The sequence below is a fragment of the Podarcis cretensis genome, assembly GCF_951804945.1.
Source record: "Podarcis cretensis genome assembly, chromosome: 2".
In the NCBI taxonomy this organism is placed as follows: Eukaryota; Metazoa; Chordata; class Lepidosauria; order Squamata; family Lacertidae; genus Podarcis; species Podarcis cretensis.
In genome coordinates, this window is record NC_137171.1 from 45,134,229 (window position 1) to 45,159,526 (window position 25,298).

The following is a 25,298-nucleotide window of genomic DNA, read 5'->3' on the forward strand; positions in this document are numbered from 1 at the left end:
AAATACAAATTGTTACATGCTCTGCACTCCCCCAAGTGGAGAGAAGTTTTGGGTCACCACTACTTGGGATCTAACTTCCTCTGGCAAGTTTCTGTAGTCCATTCACAAATACATCTAGGACACAGGTAAAGGAGGCATGCAGGAGACATACTCTTCACAAGTCACTGCTTCTCGAACCCAGAGAGGCATGGTTCTTCCAGATTTTTTTTTACTTATACCTTCTCTTTTTTGCTTCTCTTTGTCTCTCTGTTTCAAAACTGCCATTTCTACACACACAGAGTTTACATCAGCCCTTACCCTCAGTTGTAAAAGGGAAGGAAGACCACCTTCTCAAAGCTCTAATGGCTAGCATTTAGAAAATTTCCAAATATCTCCAAATTATTAGCTTCCATTGAGAAAACATTAATCAATCATTCTGGGCTATTAGCAACCCCAGCCCACCCCAGGCTTTGACTCAATAGCCCAATAGTAAGACAATCTACTGAACTTTACATGCAAAGACAAGAGTTGAACTCAAACCTAAGTATTGGAGAGTTCAGAATCCAAACAGAAAAGAACAAAAATATGTTTATTATAATTGTGAGGCTGGGGCTGTAAAAGAATTACTTACCCAATTGACCAATCTCTTCTCTGGCAATCTCATATACCGGAAATTTCCCAGTGTCATATCTCTGTGTCGATCGCAACATAGATTTTCCAAAAGGTTGAATATGAACCAGGCAGCACGGCTTCCAGCACCAAAGCTCTAGCTTACTGATTGACAAAGAGGGGAAAAAATCAGTGTATTGGCAAAGTCAGAAGATACGTAATGGAGTTTATTCCCCTAGTAGCTGGACAAACTGGAATTGCCAGAGAGATAAAGTGACCATGTGCCCCACCCTGTCCTTTGGCACATTTCTTGAGAGTGGAGGGAACTTGACGCTAAAAAGAACGTGAGGAGATAAAGACTTGCTTTACATATCGGAATGCAATATCACATTTTTGTGGTACAGATAAAGAATGTTTGCCTTTGTGAATGCTTGAATATGTTAAACGAATATCTAAATGGAACATTTCCAGATCCACCAACTGACTTCTAAGTAAGTGGGCAAAATGCAATTGTGATCAAGGAAACGGTTACCACTTCTCACATTGCACAGCCTGGTGCACCCTGGCCCTCGTCTATACAGCTGTTGTGTGAGCTGAGCTAATGTCCTTTTATCAAAAGCTATTTCATGATCCCAACTAGGTTCTTGACCCTCCTTTCTTTATTTTTAAGCACACACACATGTATTGGGGTTTGAACTGTAGCATATTCATTTCTTCATGAATTGAAGAAATGTAGCATTCATTAAAAAGTAAAAGCCTTAAAGAAAGAAGTACTTGTGCATAGAGAATGTATGAGGACAGTAGATAAAGAAAATGGAATGTGAGAAGACTGCTGTCTGGATGTGCCTTGGGGTGCTTCCAGAAGGGGGCTTTTTGTAGGGCAGGAGATGCTCCAACATGCAAATTTTCCACAGAGTCCACATGATGTCATTGGCATCAGAATGTCAGCCCATATTCTGTCACCCTACCCTCCCTGTAGCTGAATTTACCCTTTTTGGAAACAATTCTGACAGGACAGTTTATTTACTTTTTAACTGTTGCCAATGACCCATTTGTGATCACTGAATGACCTGTTTACAGTACTGAGCCCCTATCTGGAAGCCCCCATAAACTCACAGTTCAACAAGCCAGCTTCACAATTTCGCACAATGCAGTTAGCCAGCCCCATGAATTTCAAAACTGCTGGGCTCAGCAGACACATGTGGAAGCCAAAGGCAGCCAAGCTTGAGGCATGAGGAGCTTATGTTAGTATTGCATTGGCTAATGTGGTGTTCTCTCTATGAAAGCCAGCCCACATTTAGAAGATGGAAAAGGCAAAATGGATACACAATGTGCTGGGGGAACCTGGCTATAGGACAATTTACTGTTGTGACTCTGACATGGTCCACAAAGCCTGAGTGGCAGAATTGTGAGCTAGCCCCATGCTGAAGAGACCAGTCCACTTGGTGCCAAATTCTACATTTATCCACACAGGCCCACATCTTCTACTTGCCAATTTGGCCATTGTGACAATAGACCTGATGGAAACAAAGACTGGGAATGCAGCCATGATGTAGCTGCTCTGACATTTTCTAGAGTGGTTGAGTGGTTTGTTTTTCAGTTTGTTGCTGCTTCACAAAGTTCTGGGCTACTACACATGCTATAAATGGCAGAGTGCACATGAGCTGTCTTGGGGAGAAGATGAATAGGCTGCAGCTTCCAGGTTTTTACATCTCTCATCTTTCCAGCCCTGAGCAGCAAGTGACCCCAAAATGAGCTCTCCTCCTCCTTGCTCCTCTGCTTGACCTGCAGCAATGTATTTGGTACTCCGTTGGTGGGCTTTAAAATCCCAGCCTTCTGATTGTGGTTGAGTTTGTGGATGTCAATCTCCCTTGTGCTATGAGTTTCAGACTCCCCTGTGGTAGTAGGGGTTTCTGGGTTCCAGACACTGAACCTCTGGATTCAGCAAATGTTAAAATATAAACCAGGCCAGTTTCCTGATGAGGAAATTAGGAGAACAAAAGGAAGGCGATGAGCCATTAGGAAAGCCAAAGGGGGGGGGGGGGCTCTGTGCTAGATGGCAAATGGGAGGGCTTCCTCCCTGAACTCAGAGTTATTTAGAAGACAAAAGCAGAGTCTGAGGGAGAGTTTTTGGGTTGGCTGTGATGTGACTTAGAGGGAAAATGGTTGCAGGCTGCTAAAGGAGAGGGTCTTCTTGGGAGAAGGGCAATGACAGGCCTAGACAGCATCTTGAGAAGTAGAGACATCACCTTGCCAACAAAGGTCCGTATAGTTAAAGCTATGGTTTTCCCAGTAGTGATGTATGGAAGTGAGAGCTGGACCATAAAGAAGGCTGATCGCCGAAGAATTGATGCTTTTGAATTATGGTGCTGGAGGAGACTCTTGAGAGTCCCATGGACTGCAAGAAGATCAAACCTCTCCATTCTGAAGGAAATCAGCCCTGAGTGCTCACTGGAAGGACAGATTGTGAAGCTGAGGCTCCAGTACTTTGGCCACCTCATGAGAAGAGAAGACTCCCTGGAGAAGACCCTGATGTTGGGAAAGATGGAGGGCACAAGGAGAAGGGGGCGACAGAGGACGAGATGGTTGGATAGTGTTTTCGAGGTTACCAGCATGAGTCTGACCAAGCTGCGGGGGGCAGTGGAGGACAGGAGTGCCTGGCGTTCTCTGGTCCATGGGGTCACGAAGAGTCGGACACGACTAAACGACTAAACAACAACAACAAAGGAGAGGGTCAAAACATGATGGAAGATTCTGTTTGAATCCAAGGCTGCAGCTATGGGAGGAACAAGACCCTCTTGGGGTATTAATGCTGGGAACTCCTCCACTGTAACCTCAGGTTGTATATATGTGTGAATAAACTATATGTCATAAAGACACCATGGTCGTCGCTGTGCCTCATTCCCAAAAGGAAACATGGACCTTGGATAAGTGTCTGGAACCCCCGGAATCTCACACCACTTGGAGATTGGGGTTCCATGCAACAATATGTTTCCATCTCCCTTTCTTCAGAATTCTTTAAAAGAAAAATCCTACCATGCTTATACTTTTAAAATACATCCCTTTGTCTTCTCCCCCTGCTATGCTAGCATTTTTTTTTCCATTTCAGCAGGAGTCAGTTTTTGTCCCAGAGCAAACACTGCTTCATAAAGCAGTGAGCTAATTTTTTAATTTTTAAAAATAACATAAAAAGAGCTTTGTGAATTCAGACCAAAGGCCCATTCTCACAGGGGCCAACCATAAACTTATGGAAAGCCCAAGAGCAGGACATGGGCACAATAACACTCCTCTGCTCATGTTCTGGAATTCAGATGGCCTCTGTTACTGGAGGCTGTGCATAGCCATCATGGCTAGTAGCTATTGCAGCTATATCCTCCATCAATTAGCTGCTTGCTTTTTTGCTTACGGTGTTTTCAGAGTGGCTTACAGCAATAAATAGTTAAAATGCAGTTGTCATAAAATAATAAAAAGCAACATAAAATTATCTGTTGCAGAAATTAAAACAGTTCACACCACGCGTTTAAAGCACATGCCTTCCTCCAAATAATCCTGGGAACTATAATTTGTTAAGTGTTCTGGGAATTGTAGCTCTGTGAGGGGATAAACATCAGTCCCCATGGCTCTCAGGTACGGAGCCAGGATTGTTAAAGTGGTAGAAATATGCTTTACATGTGTGGTGTGGATGTGACCAAATGCACATCACAGGGTCTTCCAGTTTCCAGAAATAAACTCCCTGTAGGGCAGAGAGTAGGCAGATGCATTTTGATTCTGATGCTCACGTGTGTACATGCATGCACAGAACACAAAATGTCAGCTCATTGCTGACCTTCTATTCCACACAACCACCTGTCCAAATAGCACATGGTGGCCCTCTGTGTGAAATGTTTCATAAATATTTTGGCAGGATGTTGAGTGTCTAGAGAAGGGGAAATAAAAGTGCTTTGGTGTAGGATGAGATGCCAACATCCATACCTACAACCCACTCTAGAGACAACAAATTCTGCTTTGTGTACACCCACCCACTCTAATAATGGAAGATGGCTTTATTTCAGGAACCATACTTATCTTTCCTACTTTTTCCTCCACACAAAAGGATCCATGTTGAGTTGCCTTTCTGAGCCTTGATGATTGTATGAAATGATTGCATCCCTAGTGATTGTATGCAGCTTATTGTGAAGGTAACATTTGTAAGTGAAAACATCTGACTATAAAGAACAACTCAGTAAAGTGTCTGATTAATGTGACTTCCACACACAGCCTGAATGCTTACCTGGCCCTTATGCCCAGCCAATACACATAAATGAACAAGAGAGCTAGAAATTACTTTGCAGGCAATTATAGTTGCTTGTAGAATAAAGTCAACTCAGATAAACTCCAGTCAGAAGCATATTGATTCCAATTTATAACCTGTTAAAATACAATTCCTGCCTGCCCAGGTAACAGAGCTTTGGAAAATGCTATTAGGGCCTAAAAGATGACTGGAATTAATGCTGGGTAAATAAAAATGGCTTAGAGACAAAAGATTTCGGTCTGAAACAAGCAACTTTGTATGGATCCATTGGGGAGAAAGGTTTTAACTGTTAACATTTCCAGGGGCAGAAATAACAATAAAGTTTTCTTTAAACTTCAAAATTACATGTTCTTCAGTACAAAGGGGAAAAAAATCACTTCAAGAAAATAATAATAAAGAATTAAATAAGATTCCAGAGAGGACAAACTATAGAAAGTATGTAACAGAAAGATGTCACCAGTTCACCTGCTCATAAAAGGACATAGGATGCAATCTACAATGGCAAAACTCTACATGGTTTTAATCTAAGCAGGAGCAGGAGCAAAATGTATCTTTTTAAGAAACTCAACTTTCATCTAGGTCACACCTAGATTTTTGAGGGTATATTTACTAAGACCTTTCATGGGTGCCAAAGGAGATACTGCCTGACACACTGGTGTCTGTGGGTGCCACATTAGTGACTGCCAGCACACATGCGTGATACATAATGATGCAGAAACAATGTGTTGTCTTTATTGAATAGACGTTCCTTTACCATATAAGGGCGAATTGTGTGAATTTACAACTTCGCAATTCTAGTCACATTACAGAACAACCAAATTGTGCACTAGTGGGTAGACATAGTGGTTTAGTTTCCACAAATACAGCAGAAGTTCCATTTTAAGCTGGCTTTATGAATAGAATAGAATAGAATACTTTTAATCTCAGGGTCGTGGATTTGAGAGCCACATTGTGTGAAAGATTCCAGCATTGCAGGGGGTTGGACTAGATGATTCTTGTGGTCTCACCTCAACAGTTCCATAATTCTATAATTAGATCTTTATTATGTTGGTACCCATCAAAATAATTATAATGCTGGTACTGTGGTTGGCTTATCTGCATTTAAAGATGACCATCTGAGGTAGATGGAAGGGTAAGAGTAAAGTGGAATGTTGCTCATTTTTGTTTTCTATTAGTTGACTATCATTTTCATATCTATTGCGTTTTTACTGCTCTACCATTAGCTGATTATTCTATTTATTGTATTCTCATTGGTCTAGCATTACAGATTAGTTAAACTGTTGTTTATCAAGTACTACACTTTGAAGTGTAGGAAGTGAAAGCTGGACCATCAAGAAGGCTGATTGCTAAAGAATTGATGCTTTTGAATTATGGTGCTAGAGAAGACTCTTGAGAGTCCCATGGACTGCAAGAAGATCAAACCTCTCCATTCTTAAGGAAATCAGCCCTGAGTGCTCACTGGAAGGACAGATCGTGAAGCTGAGGCTCCAATACTTTGGCCACCTCATGAGAAGCGAAGACTCCCTGGAAAAGACCCTGATGTTGGGAAAGATGGAGGGCACAAGGAGAAGGGGATGACAGAGGACGAGATGGTTGGATAGTGTTCTCGAAGCTACCAGCATGAGTTTGACCAAACTGCGGGAGGCAGTGGAAGACAGAAGTGCCTGGCGTGCTCTGGTCCATGGGGTCATAAAGAGTCGGACACGACTAAATGACTAAACAACAACACTTTGAAGTTTCAGCTGTTTGCTTGAGACAATATGTCTGGGCTGAGGGATAGAGATGGTGGTAAGGAATACTGTTTTTACAAGGAGGCTGTAGATGTTTTTTATACCACAGCCAGGTATTTGTATAATGGGATAACTTGGGTGGCGCTGTGGTCTAAACCACTGAGCCTCTTGGGCTTCCTAATTGGAAGGTTGGCAGTTCGAATCCCCGTGACGGGGTGAGCTCCCATTGCTCTGTCCCAGCTCCTGCCAACCTAGCAGTTCAAAAGCATGCCAGTGCAAGTAGATAAATAGGTACCGCTGTGGCAGGAAGGTTAACAGCATTTCCATGCGCTCTGGCACTTATCACAGTCCTTCGTGCACCAGTAGCGATTTAGTCATGCTGGCCACATGACCTGGAAAATTGTCTGTGGACAAACACTGGCTCCCTCGGCCTGAAAGCCTTTGACTGGACTTTACCGTCCAGGGGTCCTTTACCTTTACCTATAATGGGATAAACACTTTTGGGTTGTGGTTTTATTGATATTATTTACTGATGAATTGTTGCTATTATGCCTTTTGGTTTAAATGATGTGTTATGTTTGTTAATGTATTGATCGTTAGCTACCCTCAGCTCTAGATTGGAGGAAGAGACAAGATATAAGAACCATGAATACATACATACATACATACATACATACATAACCATGGCTTCCTCTTTGTCTTGCAACCCACCATAATTCTCCCTTCTGCTTACTCTTTTTAAATACTGCTCATAGCAGGGTTGGTGCTAACATTTATTAGAATAAAACAAAAAAAATTCCTTCCAGTAGCACCTTAAAGACCAACTAAGTCAGTTCTTCGTATGAGCTTTCGTGTGTATGCACACTTCTTCAGATACACTGAAACAGAAGTTTCCAGACCCTTCTATATAGTGAGAAGCTGATTTTAAGTGTCATAAAGGGCAGCAAATTAGTTATTTAATAAATTCTTGTTGTGTTTTACTCCCAGGGAGGGGGAGAGACACTAATGGGATTTTTTGGACCCAGACACCAAAGATGTCAGTAATTGTAATGATTATTTTGCATTGTTTTTAAGGAGTCTTCTACTATACGTTGTACACTGCTTTAACATTGTACATGAGTTGGCAGTATATAAATACTTTTATAAGCAAGCAAGCAAGCAAATAGAAGGGGAATAACATTGCCATGCATGTGGCCTGAGGAGCAGAGATCCTATTTGCTGCTTCACCACAGGCAGCAGCCATGCCCTGATCCTCCTCACTAGGTTGCCATGGGCTAAAAGTGTTTCTCACCCCTTGGCTTCTTTCACCTGTTCCAACAAATTTAAGCAAAACAAACCTGCAGACTTGATGTTCTGGATCAATCAAGAGAACAGGTAAATAAATGAAATCGAGCAAGGACAAGTTTCCTAAAAGAAATTGGTGAGTACATCATGAAGAGTGAGCATCATGGCACTCCTCAATCACTTCCTTACCAGAAATCCTGTCTTTTGCATTGGCCATTGTTCTTTTAGGAGAATGCTGACCAGCTCTCACATGTCCAGTGAATATTTGAAAATGTGGAGGTAGGCTAATGAGCACTGCAGTTGTCAGCAGTGGTTGCCATTCCCAAATGTAATGTCATAATTCTGGACATTCACCAGAACAGTTGCAGGACTGTCAACATTCCCTTGTGGTTGCCAACAGCCTTTGCATTTTGGAAATTCCTTGTAACATACACCAGGCAGAATGAGTGTCTTGTGACTTGCAGTGTGCTGGCTTAGCCTGGGGGCTCTCATAAATACTTAAATCCAGCCCAGGGCAGGAGGGGTGTTTGTGTTGCTGCCTGACTATACCCAGAACAGTCACTGCTTCATAATTTGTGTGGGAGAGACAGGCTGTCATAATGATGGGTGCATCACTAGCCAGCCTCATTTTCCTTCACTCAAGTTTGTGCTGAGAATGTTAAGGGTCAGACTTGTGCAAACTTGTGAAGCTTTACACACACACACACACACACACACACACGTAGCAACCAAACCAGAATTAGTGTTTAAGCAATGAATTACAATCCGCAACACAGATTCGATTTTGCTCTCTTTATTCCAGATACAAAAACCTATTGCTTACTTTACGTGATCCAGAGTCCCAATCTTTTTTTTTTTAATGATAAATAAAAATAATTGTGAATGTTAGCAGGCACAGTGGGACAGCTGAAGGAATATGAGGGTGCCCAACTGTACTGCAGTGGGCATCTTTCTGAATAAGGCAAGACAAAAATGTGAAGAGGTGAGAACATCATAAATATGCCAGAAGGAGAGTCGTGGCTAATTAGAAGATAAGGAAAGTGCATTAGCACAGCAAAATTAATGAGCTCATAAAATCAGTACCTCTGACAAAGGAGAAACAGTTAGGGAGGAAATAATAATGGTGGCAGTAGAGGGCAATTGCAATTTCCAGTTTTCAGCATATCTAAATTCAATATTTAAATGGAATTTCAAAACTCCTTTTATTTGAAAACAAAAAGGTTTCAAAGTGATTTTCGCTCAACCGTGTCCACATTGCCATTTTTCACACGTATATTAGGGTTAATTATTTTCACATGGTTCTAACAGGGGAGCTGTAATCTTCATAATTCTGTTGAAAAAAGCATGGGAAAGCATTGGCTCGCTCCTCGGAAGCCTGTCTATCAAGACAGAACACTGGCGGGTGGGGAAAAAAAGTTAACTTTGCTTCTCCACAGAAGGAAATAAAACTTATCTGACATATTCTTGAGCAAGACAAGGGTAACTCTCCCCCAACACACATCTAACCCTAGAGTACACAGTTCACAATTCCAAGAGAAGTTTCCCATCTTCCACCTGATATTTTATCATAGATTTTCTTTTCCCAGGCAGTCTGAAATGGCACTTTCAGCTGCTAACTGCCCAGGTCCAGTGTTATCATGAGACCAGCTAGCAACCGCCTAGGGTGCAGACTTCAGAGGGGCACTGCACTGACCTTTGAGAGGCACCATTTTATACAGATTAGCTTTTGTTATACCAGATACATTTCTGATAATATTTAACTTTCATTTTATATCTTGAATAATTTTGCCATTTCTGCAAGACATCTTATTTTGAAAATTGAGTTGGCAATTTGTGTGTGTGTGTGTGTGTGTGTGCACACGCAAGTAGTTAGCCTTGCCTAGGTTGCAAAAATATTCTAGCACTGGCATTCTCACCCACTTTCTTCAAAGAAGGCAAGAGTGAATGTCTACTTTCCAGCACAATTGCCCCTGTTTATTCCCTATGACAAAATAGCTACAAATGCTATTAGCGGATCCTGTGCCAATCCAACTCCCTTTCCCCTATGAAACATTTTGGCATTTCCCTCTGCCTGCTCTGGCAGGAATACCAGCAGCAGTAGCTCCCTGCCATGTGGACAAGCACATTAGAGCAGCTCCCCAATGGAGGAAAACCTACACTGTGACAAAAACCCCTCCAGGCCAATTGTTCACAATCATTCAGAGTGCAGAATCCGTGAGTTCAGCTTGTGAGGAAACAGGCCTGCTTCAGATGCCTTCAGTGACAATGACTGACCATGTGGTGGTGGAAATGTGTGTTTATGCCTCACCTCCTTTACAAAGATAATATTACATATTACTCAGGTACCCCATTGGGTGCACTTATTGTATGAGCTTTCCTCCCTTTTTTGAGGAGAAAGCACTGCAAGAATTTGGCATTCATATGGAGCACCCAATAAAATTCAACATTCCTAGAATCCATGTTGAGAGGAAGAGGGCACAGACAAAATAGGAAATATTAAAAAAGGAAAGGAAAGAGAAAAAACATTGATGCTTGTACTGGTGTTTTTCATTTCTCTTGCTGTGTTCCCTTCCTATGCACACACAAAGCATTGGTTTTCATGGCCCATCCCTTTGCATTCTTCCAAAATAATACTAACAACACAAACTTAGCAACTGTTATTAGCACATTATTCAAAGTCTCAGCGGAAATTTTATAGTAAAAAACAAAAAGATAATGAAAGATAAAAGCAATAGTGAACCAAAAAATGGAAAAGTAATAAAGGCTGAATCATGAAATGAATTGGATGCAGTCGTATACACCCCTAAAATTTGTTCAAACCAAATTATTTTGTGCCACCAGCAGTGAGCTGAAGAGCATAGCATCAACCTAATCTTCTGATCCCCACCCCCACTGCAAAGACAACCCATGAGTTGAGACTACGTCCACTCACATTTTCTGGTGGGTGGTGTTGCGGCCAGGCATCCAGGCCTCTGCAGTGATCTGGTGGTGGGTGGGGATTGACACCCTCCTCATTGCCATCCTGGCCGTGTTGACCCAACCTTGCTATCGACAAACGTAGGCTGCCATATTGTTGGGGCCGGGTAGGGACTTTTTCCACTTGGAAAATTGGTACCAGCCGTTTGGTTTTTGCCTACCTTGTAGCAACTGCCACAACTTGGTGAGGTTAGGCCAGGCTTCCTCAAACTCGGCCCTCCAGATGTTTCGAGATTACAATTCCCATCATCCCTGACCACTGGTCCTGCTAGCTAGGGATCATGGGAGTTGCAGCCAAAAACATCTGGAGGGCAGAGTTGGAGGAAGCCTGGGTTAGGCATTGGGTAACCCTTTGTTTGGATGGAGGGGATGTTGTAGCCCCCGCCTGCCCCTCCTCATTAAGGGTATCCTTTTAAAGGGATCCAGGGGGTGTGGATCCTGTCCGATGCCTGGATGTGGGCTAGGGCCATGCCATGATCCTAACAGGGATCTCTTGGGGTGCCTCTATTACATGTAAGTCATAGGGTTCCCCCTATTGGTGGTTTACCCTTAGATGGACTCCCTGCAGATGAGCGGGAGGCAAGATATAGCCTGGCTTCACCCAGTGCCTAAGCCAAGCCGCTCACATCTATAACCAGTAAAGTTCTGGCCTGTTTGAACCCAGAAACCTAAATACTCGTGTCTGTGTGTTTATTATCCACTAGGGAACTGCGGGTCACGGGACCTTGGCATGCAAGATGAGTTGTGCCATCCTTCAGCACTAAACATATCTCTCTGACTTCTGTTCCAGCTGTGTCTTTGTTCAGCTGTAGATTCTTAAGAGTGAGATTTAGAGCTGTCTGACGGAGTAATGTCCAGAGGCACTTCACTATTTGCAAAACTTCTCCTGCTTTATGGAATTCAGCACAGGAAGGATTTCAGGCAAAATTCACTTGCAGAGAAAACAACAACAAGCCATGCAAAGGATTTTATCACCGTAGGCAAAATGGGCAGCTCATTAACTAAGCTGAGCACAGCATTGGCACACGGAGGCAAATAGTGCTGAAACTCTAGCCGGCTTCTAATCACTTAAGCTTCACATATTTCCATGTTGGAAGCCAATTTAAATTACACATAGGGCCAGGTTACCAAGCACACACCAGCATCTCATTATCAACAGCATAAGTGGAATGTTAATAATGATGTCAGCTCTAGACTTCAAGATCCATCTAGTGTGCAGACCTTGGCTTCACCTGGTATCTAGGTTCAAGTTGGCTCTCCAGGACTTGATTAACATTTCCTAGCTCCTCAAATATAACTTGGAAAAAAAGGATTGCTGAGGGAAGAGAACTGATTGTTTCCTATGGCCACTGACAGAGGACAACCGTTCCCCACAAAGGAAGCTTATACTGAAAAGGTGATTCTATACACTGAGCAACTATTAACAATGGACAGAGTAATCTAAACTCCTGATATTCCATTCTGGAGGTTTTTTTTTGTTACATGCAGGTATTCCTGGAGGAGCCTCACCACCAAGGCGTGCTCTAATGTGGCACATGGTAGGAAGACACTGCTGGTGGAATTCTTGCCAGCAGCAGCCAGAAGGAATTCTCTCTTTTTTTTAAAAAAAGCGGGGTACGGGTATAGTTAAGTCGGCACAGGATCTACTGGACTCTGAACTGGCCACAACATGATGGCATTGGGCCTGATCCAGGTATCTTTGCTGCAGCAGCCTAGAAGTTGGCATATCCCTTGACCCTTGCCTTCAGACATAGACCAGTGTGAGTGGCAGGGTTGTGAATGCCAAAATGGGTATACTTCTCCATTAAGGCCTACTGCTGATGGCCAACGGGTTTGGACTCTACGTATATACATTTACTATATATGCATACTGAAGGCACAGATCTAGATACAGACTCTTAGACACTGTGTGCCCTGTGTTGATAAGACCTTTTTCAGCTGGAACTCACTGAAACTCAGTTCTGGCACCTCTCAGGTGGGCACCATTGCCATTATAAGGGAGGCGTTCATTGTGAGTTCTGGCATCTTTTTTTCTAGAACAATAGCACTATATAAATCTACTATAATTATTCTGATATATAGCAAAAAAAGACTACATATGTTTTTTAAAAACCACTGCTGTTTTGCAAGTGAACATTGAATGCATTTAGCAGCTGGTAAAGCCTTGCTGAATCAGAACCCTGCCATATCAAAATCTATTTCCCCATTCTTCCTGAAACTGAAAATGGTGCCCTTGAAATTTGGTTCTCATCATTTTCCAAAATCCAGACCCAACAATGGAGAAATGGACCATGAAAGAAATGTTCCTTAATCCTGTCTCTACACATGGCCTACTTTAACAACCTTCAATGCTTGGGCCAAAGGAAAACACTGTTTGCTCTAACTACCTTTCAATGGGCTGAAAAGTCATAGCCAGAAAATAGTTATTAATGATTTGCTGTCATATTGGAACAAGTGAGGTGCCACTGGGATCTGCTCTGAGTTCAGACCATTTCAGTATTTATTTCCATCAGTGTGTTTTGCTCTTAGGTTCAAGACAGCAAGACGCCAGGAAGAACTTAGTTGAATACAATGAAGAAAGCAGAACACCACAATTCAAGGGCTTAGTTACAACCAGCAGCATTTAGAGACATTTTAAATATACATACATTGTTCACCCCCCCCTACATACGGTTAGGCTGCTTGCATCCCACTGAACTTGGTGAAATCTAAACACTGTCAGCAATTTCAAAAATGCCAGGCTGACCAGTGCCTTAAAGAGACCGGATATATTGTATTTGATTAATGGATAATACTAAACAAAAATTATGGAGAGGAAGAAAATAATATAAAATCAGGAAATAGTAAAATAAATTTTGGTATAACACCAATACTGAGTATTGTAGTGGAAGGAAAAATGAAACAGAAGTGAAAGTTCTCTGAGGAACACGTCAGTCAAAGAAGTTGTGAGATCTACAGGGAAAATATCATTGATGATCAACTAATACATGCCTTTATTGGCTTACCAATGCCACAATGTCTATAGTATCAACTAGTATTCTAAGCTATGCAGTATAAAAATGGTAGCAAATATGGCAGCCTCTGGAAGTTGTTGGACTCTAACTCCCATCACTCCTGTCCATTGACTATGTTAGTGGAGGTGGCTAGGACCTGGAGTCTGACAACATCTGGAAGGTAGAACATTACAACATCCAATTCACACCTTCTATTCCAAAACACTCAGGGATGGTTGCAAACAAGTGTGACAAGACTTCTTCCATAGCTGCAATCCACATCTCAGATAGTCTTCCATTCTCCCCCTCAAGGCCATTGGACATCACATCTGATGGTAGAGCCACTCTCCTTTGTCCTGTGTTACAGGATCGTGCCCTTTGAAATGTTATTGAGGGATGTAGATTAGCTGCAGAATACTGGATTCAACTCTTTTCAAGCTTTAAAGGATGTTCACCTCTGCAGATAAGAGAGGCAGGAAGGTTAGATTTTATCTCTCTTCTCACTTCCCTCACATACCCTCGCATATGAGAAGGCATGGCCAATATGTCAGTTTGACAGATCGCCAGCATTCGTTGCAGCTAGAAATTTATTCTATTTACTAGACTAGCAACCTTCTTATGTGAAATATATATGAAGAGTGGTTGAGGGAGTTGGGTATGTTTAGCCTGGATAACAGGAAACTGAGAGGAGCTATGATAGCCATCTTCAAATAGCTAAAAGGTTGTCACATGGACAATGGAGCAAGCTTGTTTTCTCCTCTGGAGGGTAGGACTCAAACCAATGGCTTCAAGTTACAAGAAAGGAGATTCGGACGAAACATCAGAAAGACCTTTCTGACAGTAAGAGCTGTTTGACAGTGGAACAGACTCCCATGGGACAATAAAAGTACCATATAATAATGCAGTATATTACACTAATATGATATCATACAGTGCTATTTTTCTAGAAAAAGAGGTGCCAGAACTCATCAAGAACTTCTTCCTTGTTCTCTTAGAACGTCAAGGGCACCCACCTGAGAGGTGTCAGAACTGAGTTCCAGTGAGCTCCAGCTGAAAAAAAAGTCCTGATGTAATACACTTGCTCTCTAGATCTTGTTGTAATACAATATAATATATAAAATGGTAAAATTCAACAGCTGTTCAATAGTGGAACAGACTCCCTCAGAAGGTGGTGGCCTCTTCTTCCTTGGAGGATTTAAGCCCAAGTTGGATGGCCATCTGTCATGAATTTCTGCATTGCAGGGGGTTGGACTAGATGACCCTTGGAGTCCCTCCCAACTCTACAATTCTCTGATATAGCACAATATGCTTGTATTCTGTTTTAGGCTTATTTGTTTGAGACATTGTTTTCCCCATTGCACCAATTGTACTTCTTGACATGTATCTCTAATAAAAGTCAATAAATATTTTTACTTTAAAAAAGATATATAAACACAGGGCATAACAATCCAAAATCTCTTTGGATTATAGGTTTAAGCATTTATAGTGACTCTGAATGAAATTGTGTACTATAATTAAAATATTTGTTGTTTTTTTAAATTAACTTTACTTTGGTTATTTGTCACATTGGCTAATTACTTGAGTATCCAATTCAGTTAATTGCAAGATTGCTCATTGTTCATAACAGATTAGGATGAATTAATTACAAGAATGCTCATTAAAAACATGTCTGCTGTATCAGCATATTAAGACTACACAGGAGGGAGAACAGGGCAACCCTCTTTTTCTGCTAGAGGGAGGCATGCAGCATAGCCAATGTCATCAACGTGGAGGGGAACAGTGGAAACCTGATGGGAGATGAATGATCTCTTGACCTCGGGAATCTGGACAGCTTTGTGTTCTCAAATTTAGCTGCAGTAAGATCTCCAAGGGGGCTAATCTTAGATTTAATTAAATTAATTAGTTTCAGATAAGGCATCTCCTAGCAGGTAACAGGTCCAGTGGCTATGCTAACACACTTGCATAGTAATAAGCTAGCAGCCAGCAAGCATTAGGTTCTGTTTTGAGGTATTTATTTTTAAGATAAAAGCAACCCCCAAACAGTGCAAAGGTATTATATCCCAATAACTAAGTTATATATCCCATAACCAAGCATAACCAAGCCACTTCCAGACTATTTTACGGGTGGGATTAAATCTCATAGTGGCAAATTAGAGCAGATCTGGAGCTCTTGTGGAACAGACCTGCTTCAACCTAGCACCCCAACCACAGGAAGGTGTAGAAGAAGTTCACTGGATGGTGTAGGATAGCAACTGTTTAAAAAAAAAATCATCTTTGCAAACAAATCAGAAGGGAAGCTCAGTCAACAGTAGATGTCACATAACTTCTCTGCAAACCTTGTGCAAACAAATCAGGGTGAACACTCAATAAAATATTCATTCTGGACTCCACCAATTGGGACTACAAAGTTGGTGGTGAATTCATTGCAGCAATATATATATGTTAGTCACACAAACACAAACACACATGTGATACATTTATACAGTGGTACATCGGGTTACATACACTTCAGGTTACATACGCTTCAGATTACAGACTCTGCTAACCCAGAAATAGTACCTCGGGTTAAGAACTTTGATTCAGGATGAGAACAGAAATTGTGCTCCGGCAGCGTGGCAGCAGCAGGAGGCCCCATTAGCTAAAGTGGTGCTTCAGGTTAAGAACAGTTTCAGGTTAAGAACAGACCTCTGGAATGAATTAAGTACTTTACCCGAGGTACCACTGTAATAATGTGGTTCCTATGTTATCAGAAGGACAGCTTTTCAAACTTATATGTGCTTTTACAGAATACTTACTTTTTGTGTAACTGAGACAAAGATCATGTTGATCTTTAGGAAGAATTTGGAGGCAACAAAAATGTCAAGGGTATTCAATTATTTGTGCCACTTTTAAGTATTTACTTCCACCATTTAACTGTTCAGTGACTTAGCTTCCTAAAATCCATTTGTCCTCCCCATTGATTTTCTTGGGTGATTTACACTATCATCTATTTAACTAATTAGGACACCTTATTTACCTTCTTACAAAGCGTTGACTTCTGTGCACAGCCTTCTCCTGCCTTAGCATAGATTCATCATAAATCTCTGGAGGTCGCTTTTATCTGACTTTACCTCCCACTTGCTTGCTATTCTCTTTTTAAGTAACAACAATTTTGCCAGGAGGTGATTTAAATTACTTATACAGCTTGTACCACAAAAAGGTGGGGTGAAACAAGCGATGATAAGAGCTTGCAGAGTGCAGTCATAAGGTTTCTGCGACAGTAACAAACATACGGAAACATGATCAAAAGATGTCAGAAATAGGAACATCTGCTGAAGAAGCAGAGGCAATCAGGGTACAGCCCAACTAGTTTTGGCAGCAAACCATTTCTAGATATGCCTTGATGGCCTCTCACTTCTGTTTCTCATGGGAAATAACTGCTGGAATTCCACTTCCTGTTCAGCTAGACAGCAACACCATCATGAGGACCATGTTTCCACTGAGGAGAGTGTTTTTTTCCAGGGGGTTATATATAAAAAAGCTGATATGTATCTTTTAGCCCTGATATAAAAGATTCTAAACTTTTAAAAATCATCATTATTTGTATACCACCCTGTACCCACAGGTGTCATCACTCATTGTCCACTTCCAAGATAAAATAAGAACATAATACTGTATTAGCCTGCTGGATCATCTTTCCCCTCCCTCCTGCCCTAGGAGTCCTCATAAGGGAGCTGTGCCTGGAGGAAGAACTGTGAGGGGGGAGACTTCATCAGGCAAGGCCTCTTTCCACCTGCCTTGCCCCACCCTCCAGTCTCTGGTTCTCAGTTTGTATTGTATTATTTTATGAACTGTGGCTTGACATTGTTTTATTGATTGTAGTTTAGAAATTATTTATTGTAATTGTCAAGTGTAGATTTCTGTTTAATTTTTATATGCTGATGTTCTAATGATTGTTGAATGTTACCTTATTTGATGTAGGTTGCTTATTTTAAACTTACGTTTTATTATCACATTTTTGTATTGCATTCGGTTGTTATAAGGTGTACTTTCTTTGTTTCTTCAGCTTGTAAACTGCCTTGAGTATTATAAAATAGAAAGACGGTACAGTGGTACCTCAGTTTAAGAACTTAATTCATTCTGGAGGTCCATTCTTAACCTGAAACTGTTCTTAACCTGAGGTACCACTTTAGCTAATGGGGCCTCCTGCTGTTGCCGCGTGATTTCTGTTCTCATCCTGAAGCAAAGTTCTTAACCTGAGGTACTATTTCTGGGTTAGCAGGGTCTGTAACCTGAAGTGTCTGTAACCTGAAGTGTCTGTAATCCGAGGTACCACCATATACAAATTAAAAGTGATGATGATGATGATGCCAATGGCCCATCTAGTCCAGCATCCTGTTCTCACATTGACCAAATGCCTGTGGGAAGCAGAACATGAACACAAGAGCCATCTCCCATTCTGTTGTTTCCAGCAACTAGTATTCAGAAGCATTGTTGCCTCCAACTGTGCAGGAAGGGCATAACCATCATAGCTAGTAGCTTTTGATAGCCCTCTCTTACATGAATTTCTCCAATCTTCTTTTAAAGCCATTCAGGTTTATGGCCATCACCCAGAGGCATACCCAGGGTCCCTCGTGCCCTTGGCAAGGAGCTGTATTGTGCAACCCACTCAGAAAAAAAATCACTTTACCACAATAGCCATATTAGAAAATGAAGACATTTTACTTGACCCAAGTACTCAAAGTGTCCAGAGTGATGGTGAGGCAAGGAGGGGAAAAATTGTATACCCTTGTGCCATTTTGTGAGAAGGATGGGAATAATACTATATGGGCCTCCTTGAGCATGGTTTGGGCTTTGGGAAGGTGGCATAGAAATAAAATGATTGATGGTCTGGACCAGTCTTCTATGAAACTCCACTTATCAGGGGTAGGGGTTGGACTTTTATCACATTCAGGAGCTAAGTGGTGCTTCTACAAAAAGAGGGTTGATTAGAAGGGAGCAAGAACAACTCAAACACTCCTTTCAGTGAAAGTACTTAAAGGGGAGGGGAGGTCACTCTGCCACGCTTTTTAAATAAATCTATCCTGGCATTAGCTGTGGCAGTCCCTGTGGAGCCCATGGACCCCAGCACTTTGCTAGCCATTTTGGGTGCTGATGCCAGCCCAATCCTGACCAATACGATAGGCTTCAAAAAACTAATAACAAAACATATATTATCTGTCTATCTCACAGAGATGCTTGTTAAAAATAAATAAATAGCAGCACCAATATTAATTTCATTCCAAGGGAACTGTCTGTTTGAAGCATCATCATTAAATCTAATTTAAGAAACAAATTGCATCAAAATAGTGCCAAATATTGCATGAAGAAACAGGCACAATGCTCAACTATTGCGCAAGGTGTGAGGAGGTAACTGTGGGAAGCCTCTTTTGTAGATTGCAATTGGAGATCTACAGGATTTAAGGGAGTGTAAAACACACATCACTGAATGTACTAAGGACATAATAAAAAATAAGAAACCCACACCACTCAACTGCAGACAAAATTTTAATAACCTGTTTATCAGCGGGCCACCATATAGTTTTCCATATAAAAGGCCATAGCTCGGTGTCAGAATATCTGTTTGCATACAGAAGGTCTCAGGTCTGGCATGCCCAGGTAGGGCTGGAAAAGACCACTGTTGGAGAACCTTAGAAAACCACAGCTAGTCACTGCAGACAGTATTCAGCTAAATGGACCATTGGTTTGTCTCATTATAAGACAGATTCTTATGTTCCTACTACAGAGACAGAATTTCTAGAGAGTGTTTGGGTTTTCAAGAGGGATGATATGCGACAAGGAATTTTGCAAGGACAGATTTGTTTGAAGCTCTGTTCCTCATCATACCATCAAACCTATGGCTTTAGTATGGTTTTCTCCCCCTGCGTCATCAATAATAACTGACATTGATCTCTACCCCAAGCATCCCTACCCTCTTCACTGACAGAGATACTTTCTGTTATTTTCACTTAAATGGGTTGAAACAAGTGTTTCAATCCATCCTGAACAAAATCTTCAAAAATACATTTACTGTCACCATGATGAGATGGTGTGTTGCCATTTCAATATACGTCGAATCATTTACAAGACTGGCGACAATATTAGCTACACCACTAAAACAATGTGTTAATGTTAACTAGTTTAAAAAGTTAGCTCTGAAAAGTGTTGAAGGGGGAACTGATAGCTATGCAGGAGCGAGGAGAACTTAACTCTCTGCCTTTATCTATTTTCAAAGTTTAAAAAAATTCACATTCTGCATGCAATTCAGTCATAAACTATCACAGAAGATCAATAACAGAGCAGCATACATAATGTAAGCTAAACCATCCCACTAGACTATGACTGCAATTGTAAGCCTACTTGCCTGGCAATAAGCCCCATTGAATGAAATAGGAGTTGCTTCATGTTTAGTCTTGTACCGTATCTCTTTGTAAAAAGTCTGATTTGGGCCTCTAACAAATATTGCATTTACTCTGTATTTGCCTTGATTGATTTAATGCTGCTGGTTTTGGTGCTCTCCCCACGGGATTATTGTTTATTACGGGTTTATTGGTGTTTGCGATTATTGGATGTTTAAGAGAAGTCAGGACTGAAAGGTTGGATTTAAATACTCAGATGAACAAAATAAACACAACAATAATATAATATGAACCGTGCTACCATGACCTCCTCTCACCCTCAGAACCATTCACTGCCGGACCACTTTCACATTTTGTATGCCAGCTTCCTACTAATTAGGAGACAAGGAGAAGCAAGTTGTATGAACATCTGTTTGGAGCAAGAGAAAGCAAAGCTATTCAAATATGTTGCTATTCATCATTCATAATATGAAAGTCTGTATTTTTGTCTGTGATTTCCAAGCCTGAACAGGAAGCTGGTTTTGTGGTTAATATTTTATTGAAAACTTCTTTTCTATATGAAAACAAACTGTTCCCACTTCCCCGTTCTCCTCATCTCCTCCCCTACATACGTAGATATCCCATCCATTTTTGTTCACTTTCTGCAAAAATTCAGTAAACAGCAACAGTCCTGGTGCAACCGTGACCTCCTCAAACCCTCAGACCCATTCACTGCTGGCCAATTTTCATACTTTGTATGCCAGCTTCCTACTAATCAGGAGACAAGGAGAAGCAAGTTGTAGCAGAACTGGGCAGGACCAGAAAAAGAAGGCAAGACAAGAGAAAGAAAAGTGGAAGACCCCCGTCCCCTCAACTGAATTGAATTTTTCATATGTTACCAAGGCCAGCAAGTATTTATTGGTGGGGGTTTGGTTGCTTACCTATAGTTAGTTATTCATTCATCTATCTTATATATTTCCAGATCACTATATTGCCCAAATACAAGCTCTCTTTCTCTCCATCCCTCCACAGAAATAAAAGTACAAAGTTGCCTTGGAAAAAGTGACTCTTGCTTACCTCTTAAAACCAAGTTGTGCAGGCTAGCATGGAATTGAAACCTATCTCAAGCTATACAGAGACCAAGATTGTCTTTTTAGCTCCAGTTGTCTGGCTGGCTACTTAATGAGTGAAGGAGGAATGGGTATGGTTTGGTGGGCTGTTTTTTTTTAAACGAGATTGCTGTCACAGAGGTCAGTGTGGGAGTCCTCTGTTCCTGCTAACACAATGAAAACCTGCCTAGCTAGCAAATACACTCTAATAATATGCAGGAGAGCAGAAGAAAGTATTGGTTTCCTTGGCCCCCTTTCTCACTTCCCCAGGTATCAGGTAGCTAGAAGAAAAGAACCATCCATGAGGCACGCTAAAATGAAATGCTAGTTTCTGCTTTAGATATAGCCACTTACATTCTGTTGCCAGATTTTGCCTGTCATCTTCTGAGGGATGAAGCCACGCTATAAGGTGTCCTGTACTAGTCCCAAGCCTGCCAATTCTGGACTTGTTCTGAGGGTCAGGATGATTATGACAAGTGTGTTGCACATTGGGTGGCTCCTCCACGCTACTCATTCAGCAAACAAAGAGCGGAATCTCATTTACAATACAACAGATTAACTTACCAGTTCATGTGCAGGCGGACCCAAGAATCTTGCAGCAAATAGCATTTTGGCACAACTTTGCAGATTTTGCAGTCTTATTTGTGGGTGAAAAGCATTTGAAAAATGCTGTCTGGATTAACTAATGTTTCTACAGCATTTTAAAAGGAACTGGCTTATGGTCATTGCATTGAGCTTGTTCTGAATTGTGCTCTCCATTTACTGGGAAAACATTTATGATAATTCAATTCATGAATTGCAGCCAATACAATTTTGTTATTGTTTTGCGGGTAGCAAGCAAGCAAGCCATTTGGCAGGGAGGAGGCATATGTGTTCTAATATACCGTATCTTTTGCCCTAAAGGACGCACTTTTCCCCCTCCAAAAATGAAGTGGAAATCTGGGTGCGTCCTATGGGGTGAATGCAGGCTTTCGCTGAAGCTTGGAGAGCGAGAGGGGTCGGTGCGCACCGACTCCTCTCGCTCTCCAGGCTTCAGGAGGACATCTGCAGCCTAGGCAGCTCTGCGGGAGTTCCCGCAGGGCTGTCTAGGCTGCGGATAGCAGCCTCCTTCCCAGAGCACCGGGCGCACTGAAAGCAGAGCGCCCGGCACTTCGGGAACACATCCGCAGCCTAGGCAACCCTGCGGGAGTTCCCACAGGGCTTTCTAGGCTGCGGATAGCAGCCTGCCGCCCGGCGCAAGGGGCACCCTGAAGCAGAGCGTCCCTCGCGCTGGGCAGACATCCGCAGCATGGGGAGCCCTGCGGGAGTTCCCCGGAGGGCTCCCCATGCTGCGGATAGCAGCCTGCCGTCTGGCGCGCGGAGCACCCTGAAGCAGAGCGCCCCGCACGCCGGACAGACATCCGCAGCATGGGGAGCCCTGCAGGAGTTCCCCGCAGGGCTCCCCACAGTGCAGATAGCAGCCTGCTGCCCAGCACGCGGGGCACCCTGAAGCAGAGCGCCCCACGCGCCGGGCAGACATCGGCCAGCCCCACAAGCTCGGGGGACAGCAGGGAGGCGCAGCACCACCATCACGCTGTTCCTTGACCTGGTTCGGTTTTCCCGACCTGGTTTGGGGGGGGGGAATAAAGGAATATATTTTTTTCCTTTATTCCCCCCCAAAAAAAACTAGGTGCGTCCTATGGGACGGAATGTCCTATGGGACGAAAAATACAGTAATGTCTCATTGGGAAAATAAAAGATGAAACAAGGAAAAGGATCCCCATGAAAAAACAACTTCCAAAAGGGCAGCCCCTTTAGAATCTTGCAGCAAAAACAACAAAGGGCTTGAAGACAAACCCATTGATTATGGCATAAGCTTTCATGGATGAGAGTCTGCCAGATGCATTAGTAAATTAATAAAAAATAAAAAAGGAAATATACATCTGCAAATGTGCACAGACTAATTGATTTACATATATGCAAACTAACTAATCAGTGCATATCAGAGTAGCTGAACTTCTAAAGAAAAGCAGTTGGTTTGTAGAAGAAGAGTTTGGATTTGATACTCCGCTTTATCACTACCTGAAGGAGTCTCAAAGCGGCTAACATTCTCCTTTCCCTTCCTCCCTCACAACAAACACTCTGTGAGGTGAGTGGGGCTGAGAGACTTCAAAGAAGAGTGACTGGCCCAAGGTCACCCAGCAGCTGCATGTGAAGGAGCGGGGAATCGAACCCGGTCCACCAGATTACAAGTCCACCACTCTTAACCACTACACCACACTGGTTGTAAAACACCAGTCAGAGAGGTAGCACTGACTTTGGAGGGTGGTCATGTAGTAAGGGGTCAAAATAGTGTTTCCTTATTCATTTTATTCATTTGTTTATTTGTTTATTAAAGATTTTCTTGATTTACAAAAGTGTGTGCAGTGTCTCTCTCTCATTTTTTTCCCCATGTAACATTTTTACAAATCGGTTTCATTTGTTGAGACGTTAGGAAGAAAAGGGGGAAAGAGGTGGAGGGGGGAAGAAGGGTGGGGTTGGGGTTGGGTGGCGATGTTTCAATTTTACTTAATATATGTAGGGTTTGGTGTCAGCGTTGCTTGTGCAGGTTCTCTGCTGTTCACTTGTGTTCCTTTGGTTAGTGTTTCTTTATTCACAGCAAGAAAGCCAAACCCCAGGACCCTACTTAGTGGCCCCCTGTCTTATTTGTGCCTGTTGTGGGGATGGTGGGAAGGTGGAAGAAGGGAACCAGCAGAGTCCCCTTGGGTCCCCCCCAGCTTGCTGAGCCTAGGGGGTGCAAAATGGAGATGATCCATTTGGGGCCACCAAAATTTGGGCTCGCACATATGTAGCTATCTTCAACTGGTTTGGCTCTCCCTTGAGCCAGAGAATGATGTGGTCCTGGCCATGCAGTTCTGTGAGAAGTTTCTTTGTTGTTCATCTGTAACATCTACCGTATTTTTCGCTCTATAAGACGCACCAGACCACAAGACACACCTAGTTTTTGGAAGAGGAAAACAAGAAAAAATATATTCTGAATCTCAGAAGCCAGAACAGCAAGAGGGATCACTGTGCAGTGAAAGCAGCAATCCCCCTTGGTGTTCTGGCTTCTGGGATAGCTGCGCAGCCTGCATTCGCTCCATAAGATGCACACTCATTTCCCCTTACTTTTTAGGAAGGAAAAAGTGAGTCTTATAGAGCATAAAATACGGTATATATCCCAATATCCAGCCAGAAAGTTAACAGAGCAATACAAAGAAAATAACAAGATAGCATATATGTTTTTATATGTATTGCAGAGAATTAGTTTTCTAGTATTTTTAGTTCATTTCTAAACTGATCTTTAGGAAGAACCACCAGCATTTTGCTGGTAAATGTTACTCATTGAAGGTTATATAAGTGATTTGAGTTGATTTGTGTGCTTACGGACTTTCAAGAGAACAAAGGTGCTGCCATCTCTCCTCCTGGAAATCCACAATGAAAGCAAAAATGCAAACACTGTCTGGATAAAGGCAGGAGAATCTCCATATAGATCAAGGGAGATGACCAAATCATATGGGACTGCATATTTCATTTTGAGACAGGGATGTGAGACGCACATGCCATTATGCCTGTTTTCTAAAAATTTCCATGGCAATGCTGAAAGGCAGCTGGCACCATCATCTGACTGGGAACTACGGTTGTTTGCACAAGCATCAGACAAAAAAGCTTGAATGCTGCTTGCTGGTGTTCTGATACTAGAGATGAGAGACACCTAGCCAAACCTGTAGTGCAAAAGGGGACATGATGTTCTTGCCGCAATGCTTTCCTCCCTGCGGAGAAAAGGGTGGAAGGGCTGCTTAAGCTGATAACACAAGAGCTGACTGACAATGATCGAGGCTGTTTATTTTGAAATTTTGCTACACAATATATTTTTCTCGGGGCTCTGGCATATCCCCAAGGATTGGAACTAAACTGCTCATTAGCACTCTCATTTACTGCAGAGAGTCTAC

At 42.2% G+C, this 25,298-nt stretch overlaps 1 protein-coding gene across 2 annotated transcripts in view; it reads right to left on the reverse strand.

The window, feature by feature from the left end:
* Positions 1-2,440, reverse strand: part of LOC307209621 (phospholipid-transporting ATPase VB-like) — a 64,048-nt gene extending 61,608 nt beyond the window's left edge. For both annotated transcript variants that reach the window (XM_079964916.1, XM_079964915.1), the window contains exon 1: positions 611-2,440. The gene's annotated coding sequence lies outside the window, so the exon portion shown is untranslated. The remainder of the gene's footprint in view (positions 1-610) is intronic.
* Positions 2,441-25,298: the final 22,858 nt, after the last annotated feature.